Below are 12,507 nucleotides of genomic sequence, written 5' to 3'. Positions count from 1 at the left end.
GCTGGCCACAGAACTGCTAATAATAGAACTGCAGCACCCAGTTGGGTGTTTCTGCCAGAAGAGAGACCCAGGTCTCACTTCACGATCTGGACCAATTTTCCCTGGTCCCTTCCAGCCCACAGTCCTGGGTGGTGGGGGAGGGGGGCGGGACAGCTTGGGCTGATCCCAACCCAGATAATGAACAGGGACCTCTGACTTCCCCCACCTGTGAGGACTCTCCCCTGGGGAAAAGCCTGGGCGGTGCTCTGTTCTGCTCTGTTTGGGTTTCTTTTCTACAAATGCCGAAAATGACAGGGCAGGGAAAGTGCAGGTGTTGAGGCTTTCGCCTTTTAGGGTTTTCCGATTTCTCCTTTATAGGAAATGACTTACTGTTCTGAACCCTATACTATCCCATTAAATGCCAGGACCACTGTCTTCAAGAGGCCTGAATTAGCCCATGGCGCTAAGTGCTGAGAAGACTCCAGAAGAAAAGCCTCCAGCCCGTATCAACCCCCCTGAGCCCAGGGCACCACAGTATTCAGGCAGCAAACAGGCAGTCTCTGTCTTCCAATTCCCAGCACTTTGCCAGGCTCCTGGTGAAGCTGGCCTTGTCCCCATGAGCCCGGGCTGCCTAGCTGGGCACTGCCCCACGTGTGGGAGGCAACCCGTCCCTGCTTGTGGGCCAGCAGCACCCACCCCAACCTCCGCCTGAGGCGCCAGCTGCCCAGAAGGGTGGGAAGATAAGGCGAAGCCGCCCTGGCTGGCCCTCGAGGACCCCACTTTCTTCTGGCTTCCCTGGAGTCGCACTAAGGGAACTCTTGACTGGAGCCGCGCGAGAAGGCGGTAAGGCAGGTGGGTGACCGGTGACCGCCCAGAGACGGCGTACTCTGGTCTTTGAGAGCCCTGGGGGACCATCACTTGGACTCCCCCCCGCCCCCAACCCCGCTCTGGGTCGAGAACCAGCGCAGCCAGAGGGATCTCTCTGGGGAGACAGGATGGCAGGCCGGTAATGGCTTGGGAGGCTCTCAGGGCGAAGCCGCGCGAATCTCCACGCCATCTCTCCCCCACCTACCCACCCCCGGGCCGGAGCTCCTCCCAGCCTCTCTTGGAAGGGGTGGGAGATCTGAGCGGCCCCCCAGCGAATCCCCGGGGAGGTGGGCGGAGGTGCAGCACCCGGAACAAAGGCCCACAGAGGGGTCCTGGAGCGCGCGGCTCCCCGGGGGCGGGGGCGGGCCCCCCTTCCTTCCCCCTCAGCTCCTCCCTCTCCTCCCCTCCTTCCACCCAGAGGCCCGGCCGGCGCGCAGCCCGAGCGGAGCCAACTTCGCCAACGGTTCCCAAGTTGCCGGGCGCGCTGTGCTGGGAGCTGGGTGGGGAGAGGAAGGAGAGGAGGAGGAGGAGGAGGGCTCCCCGGCCGCCTTGGACGCGGTTCAGGAATCCGCCGCCGCCGCCGCCGCCGGCCGCTCGGGCCCGAGCGGGGAGGGCGCCAGGCAGGACCGCTCGCTCCCTCGCTCGCTGCGCAGGACGGCGCCCGCCTGGCGCCGCTTCCCGCTCGGCGTGCGAACCGGCCGGGCCGCGCCTCCCTCCCGATCCCAGCCGCCGCCACCGCCTCCGGGGAGGGCGCAGAGCCCGGGCCGCGAGGGATCGGAGCGACCGAGCCTCTTCTGCCGCGTCCTGCGCAAAGAAGGGCAAAGTTTCGAGCGGATGCTGCCGACGCCGGACCCCAGCAGCGGACAGTCGGATCCGCCCCCGCCGGAGGAGGCTCGGCGGCCGGGGTAAGTAGGGCGCTGGCGTCCCGGAATCGCCTCCGAGGCCCGGGCAAGGCCGCCCAGCCGTGCGCCCCCCAACCTTCCCCGTCTGGGCGGCCCGCCAAGCTTTGAAGGAAGAGCGGGCGAAAGGGAGCGTGGGAGAGGGAGTTCCCGGCTCAGGGGAAACTCCACGCAGGCCCCCGCGACCCCTAGACCCAGCCCGCACTCAGATTCACAGCTGCCAGGTACTCGCAGCTCATCACTGAAGCCACAGACACACGGCGCTCGCGCTGGGAGCACACGCCACGCCGACCCGGCACACGCTGCAGGCCGAAATGTACAACTCCGGGGGCGCCGGGGTTTGGATCTTGAGACCAAGCATGCCCTTCCTGCTCGCAGATAAATCCACGGTCTTTGTTTGGTGCCCCTTACAGCCCCCCAGTGAGGAGCCCCCAAAATGCTATGGGCCGGGGGAGGGGCTGTCTTGTCTTTGAAAGTCGTGTTGTCGTGGCCGGCAACCCCGAGGCTGAAAGTGGGGAGGGGAAAGCGGATAATGCAGTCGGATCTCGGGGTTCATCAGCAGCGAGTCCGGTGTGGAAACTCGGTGTCTTGGTGATGTGTCTGGGTGTGCGCAGCCCTTCCGGAGGCGAGGCCGGGAGAGGGGGGAGTGATTCACAAACTCGGGACCCAGCGTGCTGAGCTCTGTGAGCGGAATGGGGAAGGCTGCAGGCCGGTGCTGCCCAGCGCGGGACAGCTGGGTGGTGGCAGTGACAGGGCTTACCAAGGAAAGTACACAGACTACCAACCCCCCTTCGGATATGCTTCCTCAGAGGACTTCCAGGAGGACCTGCAGAGATTCCAGCCCTGGATGTGTGTGTTGTGTGTATGTGTGTGTGTGTGTGTGTGTACAGGGGTGGGGGATGTTGAAGACGCCTAAGGTCAGGAGGAAACCAGGGCAGTGCAGAAGCACTATTTTCACTGCATCTGAAGATGCGTTTGCTTTCAGATGCCCTGGCCTGGTGGCCTCAGGTGGCCTCAGGTGGCTTGGAATTGGCCTTCTTGCAGAGGAAGGGGCCCTGAGTGGTTCCAGGGAGCCCTGCCTGATTTGTCTGGAGATGTGGCCCAGGCATCGTGTTCACAGTGCCATGTGGGCTGGTGCTGGGTATTTGAATCTCATCATTGGCTTGTGCTTCCTATTAAGAGGAGCAGTAGGAATGTCTCCATGTGTCTATCTGGCTAAGCAGAGGATGGTGTTTGGTGTTTTCTTCCTGGCTCCTGCTGGCCTGGCTGGAAATGGGTCTCATGAAGGGTCTAGGAGCTGTGTCCTCCAGCAGCGGGGGCTTGGCTCTGCAGTGGCAGCAGGTGGAGGGGTAGTCACAGTCCCTGTACTGAGCATAGGGTGGTTTCCTTCATGCCAGCTGGCGTGAGTTTCCCAGAGGAGCGGAAACATCTCATGTTCCTGGAACTGGGATTAGAATCTCTCTTGAGGAGAGATTCCCTGCTGCCATGGGACTGAGAATGTGCAAGGATATGGGACAACCTGGCCATGGAATCACAAGGAAATGTATCATTCCCCTGCCCCTTTGTGGTCTCAGTGCTGAAATTAGGAAAGCATATGGGCAGCACCAGAACTGTGGCCCCATATGAGAGATGGGAGTGACCAGGACTTGGCTGTCTCCAATTTCAGGTGGAATGCTGTAGCCAGTCCTTCCCTTCCTGCCTTGTGTCTTCTGTGAATCAAGAGCTCTGTGTACATTGTCTCATTGAGCCCTATATCCCTACGAAGTTAGCATTTTATCCCTCTTTTGCAGATTAGGAAACTGAGGCTCAGAAAAGTTAAGTAACTTTTTCAAAGTCACACAGCTGATGAGGAACAAAGCTGGGATTTGAACCTGGACAGCCTGATTCTGGAACTCAGGCTGTCTCCACCATGCTAGGCCGTCTCTATGGTCCTTACTGGTTCTCCATGACAACAAAGAAGCAACATGGGTTACTTACTAACATGGTCCTGGGGTCTCTGACTGAAGTCCTTTTTCCACACACTCTGCCCAGACTGAGTTATACCATGGGCCACAGGAAATCAAAATCTGGGTGGCTCTGGACTGTTAGAACCTTCCATGTAGGACTGGAGTCTGGAAATGACAAGAGATTCGGAAATGACTGGAGGGAGATACTTACTAAATTCCAGTGAGAGATGATTTGCTGCTTAGTGGAGAAGTGGGGATAAAGCTGCCACTTGTGACCATATAAGTGATAAGTTTAGGTTTGCGAGAAATGGCCAGGCAGACATTCTCAAATGGATTATTATATTCCTTCTTTCTTTGGCCCTGACCAGAGTGGAAATCTGTCCAACAGGGAAATCAGCCCTCACCTGCCACCTCCTGCCTGGTGAATGTAAAGGAACATATAGTGGCTGTCCTTCCCATGCTTGCTGCGTGCCCTGGGGTGGTTCTGGTCCCCAGAGAGATGGGTGGGGCAGAGCTGGGGTGGGGGTGATAACATGTCCCATAGAGGGACAGTGGTCACTCTCCCCACTTTACAGATGCGGACATGAGGCTGAGAGGGGTGCAGTGGATGCCCAGGTCACGAAGCTAGGGAACTGCAGGCTGTGCTGCCTCCAGGCACCCCTGCAGGCGCTTAGGAGCGACTATCCTCAGTCTGGTTGGTACTCTGTACCCCATAAGGGCCGAGAGGGGTGCCTCTCATGGCTCTGCCCAAGGTGTCTGTACACAGGAAAAGTGTAACCTTAAATAAGGAGCAGAGCTTGACCACTACCCAGCAGGCCCTGTGTACCTTCCCCAGAAAGCCCACGTTGGGGAGTCCAAGAACCTTGACCAAGCTGAGCTGTAGGTATTAGAACCCTCTCCTGCCTCCACTGCTGAGTGGGCATGCTGGCCAGGGTAGAAGTTGGGAGACTGGGTGTGGGGAGAAGCTGCCCCACCCTAGGGACAGGGGGTGCTCATCTTTGTACCCTGGCTCTATCCCAGCGTCTGAGACATGAACGTACTTGGGGACCATGGTCAGGGGATGGGTGAAGCCCAGGGAGGGGCCGCGGGTGAGCGCCTCTGCTGGGAAGTCCTAAAGCTGGGGAGCCAAGGGAATCCTTGCCATGAGGAAAGGCTCACAGAGGTCTCTGCCTGTCATGAAAAGAAAACAGCTCTGCGTTTCATTCCTTAAACAGAGTAAGAAATGTCATCTCTTCTTCTCTGATGACAAAATACGAGATAGAATGCTGCTTGTTCTGCCTGAGCATGTGGCTTCCACGGCTGGGGGTGGGGTGGTCCCTGGCCTGCTGGACAGTGTGTTCCATGCTGGAGGTAGACACGCTCAGTCTTGGGTTCCATTGCCCCAGATGTGGCCGGTTGCTCCCCCCACGCTTATGCACCGCCATGGGGAGAGGAGGCAGGCAGGCAATGGCACCCCCTCATTCCTCCCCATCTTGCCTCTCCCCTCCACATTTCCCCTACCCGCCCCCCCCCCCCGCCACTTGCTCCACAAAGATGGCTGTGTGCTGCAGGTCTGTGGGTTTCTCTGGGCCCTGAGACATTTATCATTGGGGTTCTAGAGGACTCTGAAAAGGATTTGGAGGAAAGTGTGGAAAGTAAATAAGCCAGTTCCCAGTTGAGCATCTCCTGAATACCACAAGTAAACAGCCCTCCCAGAGGCCAGCCTGGGAAGCTCTGTGTTGGCCTCCCATGGTTACACCTGGCTCACTGGCTGCTTTCACCAGCTACCCCCTCCCTCCCCTCTCCCTGTCCAGCCCCTCCTTGACTTGGGAGGCTCAAAAGTCAGGGAAGCAGAGTGCTGGCCTGTCCTTGTGCTGCAGGAGGTTGGCGCGCGAGCTGCGGGGACCAGGTCCTCCCATGAGGGAGGAAAGGGCACCTACAGGGCCCACTCAGCCCTGCTCCATCTGAAAGTCTCCTGGCGTCAGTCCCACTCAGCAAGGCGGAGGGTGGTCTCCCGGTGGGTGAGTTGGACTTTGGTGGTAGAGAATGATGGGGCTTTTTCCAGTTTTGTGGCACCTGATGAAGTTTTGTGTCTTAAATGTCTAGAGTAGATGGACCAAGGCTAATTTTCCCCTCTTGTGCACCCCTCCCGACAAAAGGTGGGGCTCACATGTGAAGAAACCCTTCAAACCCGTACATTTACCTTGAAAGGCTTTGGGGACTAACTTGAATGTCAAGGTTCTTCGCTTTTGGCTGGAGTCATATCAGATTAGGCCCTATCAGCTTAGGGTGCTGGTAGTGTAAGTTCACACCAGAGGTTTCAAGGAGCTCTAGCACCGGTGTAAGTTGCTATGTCTATAGGGTAAGAAGCAAATTCATGATCGCTTAATAACTCCAGTGCATTTAGTTGACCCACTGTAAAACCCAGCAGCGTCTGGTGAAAAGGGAGAACCAGGGCTCTGGGTGGGGGGTGTTCCTGACTGGGACCCAGAAGGGGCTGAGGGGCCTTTCCATTGCATGTGACTGTACCGAGCTGAGTTGGCAAACTGGAACCTCTGGGATCTGGGGAGCAGACACTGCTGGGAGGCTCTGGGTCCCGCCTCTGGCCGGGAAGCTTGGGGGGAATTTGGTTGTCATGCTGCTGCCAGGCTGCTGAGAGAGAATTGGGGGTGAGCCCCATAACTTGCAGCCCTGGGGGGAGAGAAGCTGCATACCACATACTCACAGGCCATCACATTATCGCAGGCTGAAATACACACACACACACACACTCAGATAGGCCCACCACCCACAGATATTTCAGTAAATACCTGGGCACATTATATACCAAAACATTTGTAGATGGAACACAATCATACCAAATTAGTAATGGTTAAGAGCGCATATCCTAAAGCCGGAATGCTTGCAGTCCTGCTTAGTAGCTTGTGACCTTGGGCTAGTTACTTAACCTCTCTGGGCTTTGGTTTCTTAATCAGTAATAGGTCATAGGTAATAGGGCTGTCAATGAATTGATATGTGAGGAGTTTAGAAATGTATGGAGAACTAGGCCAGTGTTAAAGTATGATTCACCACAACCTCTGCCCCAGATACTCAGACTCAAGTTCACAAGACTTCTCAGAGAGGTACCCACAAACTTGTCAGTGAGTGGAATCAAAACCTTTGTACGTACTTTCGGAGCCCTGATTCTCAGAATGTGTGCCATTTGCTGTACTGGACTCAAACTAGAATCTATGAGGAAAATAATTTCATGCTCCCTCAGAAAGCTCATTATTTTAAAACGGTGTTGGTACTAACACCCCAGGAAAGGATGGAAATTCCTTTAGCAGCAAGGGTTTTCAGACTAGGTTCCACGGAGCCCCAGAGTGCAGTGGGGACCCTTCAGAAGCCTGTGGGGAGGAGACTCCAGGCCTCTCCCCGCCTTGTGTGTTGTACACACCGGGCTTCTGAGGGAGGTTCTAGTTCAGAAGAAGCCTCTACAGCTTCTCCATTTGAAAGCCCCCCTCTCCAGGCGAACTTGCTTCCCTTCCTGCATTTGTGAGTACCTGTTCACACTCGCCCAGCGCTGGTGAGAGCCCACGCAGCCACCTGACGTGCTGCCTCAGGCCTCCCCCACTCTTTTTCCCTACTCTCCTCCCTTCCCCTCCAGCTGCCTCACCATCTGCAGGATTCTGGAAAGTGCTGAGGGGTCTGAGCCAAAGCAGCGCTATCGGAGGAAATATTTTGAAAACAAACTGCACCCCCCCCCCCAACGTGGCTGAGAGGGCACCAATTTTCAGCAAGGCATTTCACAACTCGCCGTCAGGCCTAGAGCACGTGAGCTGGGCCATGGGGGCCTGGCTCTGCTCTGGACACAGCCCGGGCGGGGCTCATCACTGCAGGGTCAAGGACAGACCTGCCTGAAGAGGCCTGAGATAGAAACCCAGCACCTGTGAGGAAGGGGAAGTCAGCCTCGGGCTGTGGGGCAGAATGAAGAACCGAAATGCCTGTGACCGGCAAGGTCAGGCCCCGTTTTGTTTTGTTTTTTTATCTGAGAAGATGTTGGCTCTCCACACGCTCCTCCTGCCCTCCGTGTGGTGCAGGTGTCTAGCGGGCAAGTACACAGGAAGCCTGAGCGGGGACTGTACCCTTCAGGCCTCCCGGGCCTGCACTTGCTCGGTTCTCAACAGGAAGCTCGTGGGGGAGACACCCTGGGATTGCCATTTCGCAGACAGGCACCCAGAAGCCGATAGGCAGGAGAGGTGGCCTGCATCCCCCGGCTGGTGTGAGCAGAGCGGAGCCACGCTCCGGGCCCCGCCGTGTGTGAGCCACACTGCCCGAGCTGCGGCCTGAGAGGACAGTCACTTCATCATGGGCCGGGCCGGACCGCTGCTTTCTGACCTGGCGGCTCAGGGGAGGCTGGCTTCGGGGGTCGCCACAGCCCTGTGAGGGCCCTGTGGGTGGAAGTTCCTAGCCCCCGGCCCGTCCCCAGGCTGACCTGCACAGAGCACTCGTGATGGTGGGAGGGCCTCTTCTGCAAGGTCGACCATCGGCTGATTGCTGCTTCCCCTTGGCAATGACCTGGGCTCAGGAAGTGGCACAGATGGCAGGGGAAGGGATTTAAACTGGCGAGGAGGAGCTGGCAGATTAGGGGTGTTCCAGCAAGACAGACCCCCACCCTGGAGTAGGTGCCGAGCTGCTCTGGGTGCCGGTGGCTTCCACGGGCCCTGTGATATGGATCACATGGCCCAGCCTCCCTTCCCCTTGTCTGCCCTGTTCCCTGTTCCATACCGTCCTCATTCCCCAGACGCAGGCATCCTGCTCTCGGTAGCCTCTCCAGCCTCTCCTTCCTTCCTTATGGCCAGCTCCCATTCAGCCTCTGGCCTCCCCTTGAGTGTCCCCTCTGGAAGCCTAGGTCAGCAGCCCTCCCTGTGGCTGCCTGCACCCTCCTCTCATTACACTACACTGCACTGTGTGGCCATGGCTGCTTTCATGGTCTGTGGTCTCCTGCGGGCAGCGAGCTCTGTGAGAACAGCGTCTGTCTTGCTTCCCTTGGCGTCCCCCCTGAGTCCCCACCTGATTGTGGAACCGAGAGCAACAGATGGGACATGAAGCTTCACCACGCAGGATAGGACAGTGTCTATCCTCCCAGGGTGGTAGGGGAGTGATCAGAGTCTGGGCAAGGTAGGGGGAGTCGTGCGAGTTGGAGGAAGCAGCTGATGTGGACCAGAGGCTTTGTGTGGGACTAGGTGGAAACAGGAGAGTGGGACCCTGGGCACGTGACCTGTTGCAGGCATTATCCTATGTGCTGGGCTGGGCTGGGGTCCTGACAATGGGCCTGAAACCCTCCTGGAGGCGCCTTTGAATTAGGTGGGGTGGTGGGTGCCCCACTGTTCAACCCCATCAGCAAGTGGTTCTCAGGTCTGTCCCCTTATGGAAGGATGTCTTTCCAGCCCCTCCAGGGTTCAGACCTGCCTCCCAGGCAATGTAGGCCTCCTGTGGCTGAGTCCTTTCCCCCAGCAGAGAAGAGGAAGCCCAGCAGGCAGCCTGCCTCCTGAGGCTGGTTCTAGCTGCAGCCCTCAAGACGTTCTTGAAGAAGTAGGGGGGTCCCCCCGAGTGCTCCCCACCACCCAGGGAGCACACATTAGGTGCTTCAGCCTGGGCCTCGCCTGTGCAGGTACTGCATGCCCGCTCAAGCCCGACACTGCAGGGTGGCCTGGGGGTGACAAAAGGTGCCCCCCAGGCTGGAAGGGGAGAGCAGACTTGGGTATAGGTAACCACCTTCGGGTCCAGCTGTGATGAGCCCACATAGGTGGGCTGCTGGCAAGAGAAGGCGAGCCCTGCTCCTCACCTGCTGTGTGACCATGGTGAAAGTGCTTCATCTCTGTTCCTCAGTTTTCTCAACTGTAAAATGGAGATGTAACAGTACCCATCACATGGGGGTAATAGGAAAATAAAATGTGTCCCTATACAAATGTTCAGAGCAATGCTTCGCGTACGGTAAGTGTCGAGAAGAATGAGCTGTTATTTCTTATTTTTTAAATAAATGCCGCTAGAAAAGTCAACTGAGGTCAGATCATCGAGGCCCTTGAATGCCATACTTTCCATTTGCTAAGCGCCTGCTTCGTGCCAAGTAGTTACAGACCGTCTCACTAAGACCCGTACAGCCCAGCAAGGTTGTTAGCCATGTGTCCATTTTCTAGATGAGGAAACTGAGGTTCACCCCAGATCACTTGGCCAGGAGGAGTCGGAGGCAATAATGAAATCCAAGTCTGTCTGGCAGTTTACTCTGTCCATGTGGCTATTGGAGAGATAGGACAGAGGCAGCATGGGGGTCACAGCCCAGAGCTATGACCTGATGCTGTAGTCATGGGCCTGGGGGAAGGAGGGGACAGGAGAGGATGGGGAAGGAGAGATACCTTGCAAGCCACAGGGAGGGCGGGGGTGGCACGGAGACAGGGAGGCCTTGAGGCCACAGCACACAGCTCACCATTTACAGCCTAGGGGCACTACTGAGTCATTCTGGGAAAGCATGACCTCATGGTCTGCCGCCTACCTGCCAGTCTGCTCTCTTGCCCTCTGGTTCTCTGATGACCGTGTGCCCAAAGTCCTGCAAGGGACCCTCCGGCCCTGAGTAGCCAGGCCAGGTCAGCTTCCTCCCACCTGCTTACTTGTAAGCTCAGCTGTGGCAGAAGCTTCTGGAAGTGGTGATAGGCATGAGGGACTTCCAAAAGTATATCCTTGCCAGGCCTCTGATTGGAAGTCTGGGCATTCCATTGTTGGAAGCACTTTTAAAAAGTAAAGCCTGGTTGAGCTGTGTCCCCAGCACTCTGCCAGGTCCTAAAGGCTTCTGTCTTCCTGGTAGGTACAGTTATCTGAGAGCTCGTTATGGACTAAGCATTCTCAGGCTGAGTGATTTATTTGCATCAGTCTTACTGCATGAGGTAGCCCTATTTTACAGATGCCAACATTGAGGCCCAGAGAGGGTAGGTGACTTGTCCAAGGTCACACAGCCAAACTGCAAACCTTCAGCTGTCCAACCCTAACTGTGCCTACGCTTTGAGCCACTCTGCGATCCAGCTACAAAATGAAGTGAGTCACAGGAGGTAGGGTGTATGAACCCAGGCCTGCCAAATGGCACGGCGCAGACAGGAAGTGCCCAGACAGTTTTCATCTTTCAGTAGTGTGAATCACTCCCCAGAGTTTCACGGAGATGTTGGATCTCCAAGGAAGTGGCAGAAAACACCCAGCTCCTTGGCCGGGCAGACCCTGATTATGTGGCCCTTTGGGGATGAATCTTAACCTCTCTGGAAGGAACACAGGCATGCAGGGGGTGTCTGTTCTGGTTTTGGTGGGCCAGACCTGGAAAAGGAGTGTGAGTCAAGAGAGGGGCTGAGCGCCAGCTTCCTCAGCCCCGCCCGCAGGCACAGGATGCCAGGCTATAGCAGCTGCTGCTTGGGCTCCCAGCTCCGCCCACCCCAGCCCGCCCCAGCCCGCCCCAGCTGCCCTAGCTGGAGCCCAGCCCTGTGCAAAACTGTGCCCTCCCCCTCCACAACCTTACGAGGGAGGCACGGTTAGCCCCATCTTCCAGGTGAGGACACTGAGGCTTAGAGAGCTTTTCTGGCTCACCTGAATTCCTTTGGCTGGAAAGAGGAGAAATGAGACTGTGAAGTCTTCTGTCTGCAAGGACAGGAGTGGGGAGCTAGCCTCCCCTCCGACACGGGTGACACGGGTATCGGCCAGCTCTGTTCTCAGGCTTGCATTTCTGATTCATTCTGCAGTCACTGGGCTCCCATGTTGCTGTGAGAATGGCCCTCTGGGGTGAGAGAAGAGTATGAGTTACCATTTTCCCAGGAGCACTTTCGAAGCCTAGGGGCCCTCTGCAGGCTTCCAGGCTGGGCCCTTCCCCCACCAGAGCGGCCAGCCCCACCTTAGTGGGCCTGGCCTGGAAACAAAGAGCCTCCACCAGATACCTGGCTTAGGGGTTAACCGGGCATGTGACTCAACGGACAGGGGCCAGATTCTCAGGGGTCCCTTGTCCCCTTTTTAATGCCCAAGTCCCAGGTTAGCCCACCCCCAGGGGCCCTCTCCACAGATATGTGGGGATCCCCCAGGGTTCCATGGTCTTGCAGGGTGGTTCCTCCTGACCCTGCTCCCCTTAGCCCCCAAGACCCCTTGGCTTCAGGGGTGGACATCCCCCCCACACCCAGAAGGAAGGGGACCCAATCCAGGTACTCCTTCCAACCACCACAGTAAGAATTTCTGGGCAGTTGTCACTTTTCTTGCAGGGAAAGTAGACTTACGTTTGACTATAGGGGCTGTCTCACTTCTCGGTGTCTCCGGATTGTCCTTTCTGGCTTAGCCTCGGCTTAAATTCAAAGGCCTGTTAAAATGTCTTCGAAAATGAGAGTCTCACCCCAAAAGAACTTTGCCTCTACTTCTATAGGCAGAAAACTGGTAGTTGCTTTTAATGTTGTTTGTTTGTTTGTTTGTTTTTTAGTTTGATTAAATTTTATAAATTAAGTAATACATGCCCATGGTACACAATAGGAAAAGTACAAATGGATATAAGGTGAAAGGCACAAGCTGGAGAGTAGCTGTCCCCGACAGTTAGTGTGACCCCTGCCTCGGGGTCATTGCTAAGCTGGTGAGTGCTCCCTCCCAGGCTGTGGGGCAGCCACATCCCAGCCCCCCTCAGCAGTCACCTTGGACTCCACTCATGAGACACAAAGGCCCCCCCGCAGCCCCAGCATCCCCCTTAGCTTCCAAGGGTGGCTTTCTCCTGCATTCCCAGCTGCCTCTCTTCCATTTTCCCTTCTTGTCTGGCTGGGCTGGGGCCTGCAGCTGTGGACTGGGGCGTC

General features: G+C 56.9%; 1 protein-coding gene across 1 annotated transcript in view; it reads left to right on the top strand.

Annotated features, from left to right (window-relative positions):
• Nucleotides 1–1,441: 1,441 nt before the first annotated feature.
• CHST3 (carbohydrate sulfotransferase 3) overlaps nt 1,442–12,507 on the top strand; it is a 28,131-nt gene continuing 17,065 nt past the window's right edge. Inside the window, exon 1 of the mRNA XM_032840938.1 lies at nt 1,442–1,751. The gene's annotated coding sequence lies outside the window, so the exon portion shown is untranslated. The remainder of the gene's footprint in view (nt 1,752–12,507) is intronic.

The sequence above is a fragment of the Lontra canadensis genome, unplaced genomic scaffold (genome assembly GCF_010015895.1).
Source record: "Lontra canadensis isolate GAN:19392208 unplaced genomic scaffold, GSC_riverotter_1.0 scaffold3, whole genome shotgun sequence".
Taxonomy (NCBI): Eukaryota; Metazoa; Chordata; class Mammalia; order Carnivora; family Mustelidae; genus Lontra; species Lontra canadensis.
The sequence above is the reverse complement of the archived record's forward strand: the minus strand, read 5'-3'. Positions and strand labels throughout refer to the sequence as shown.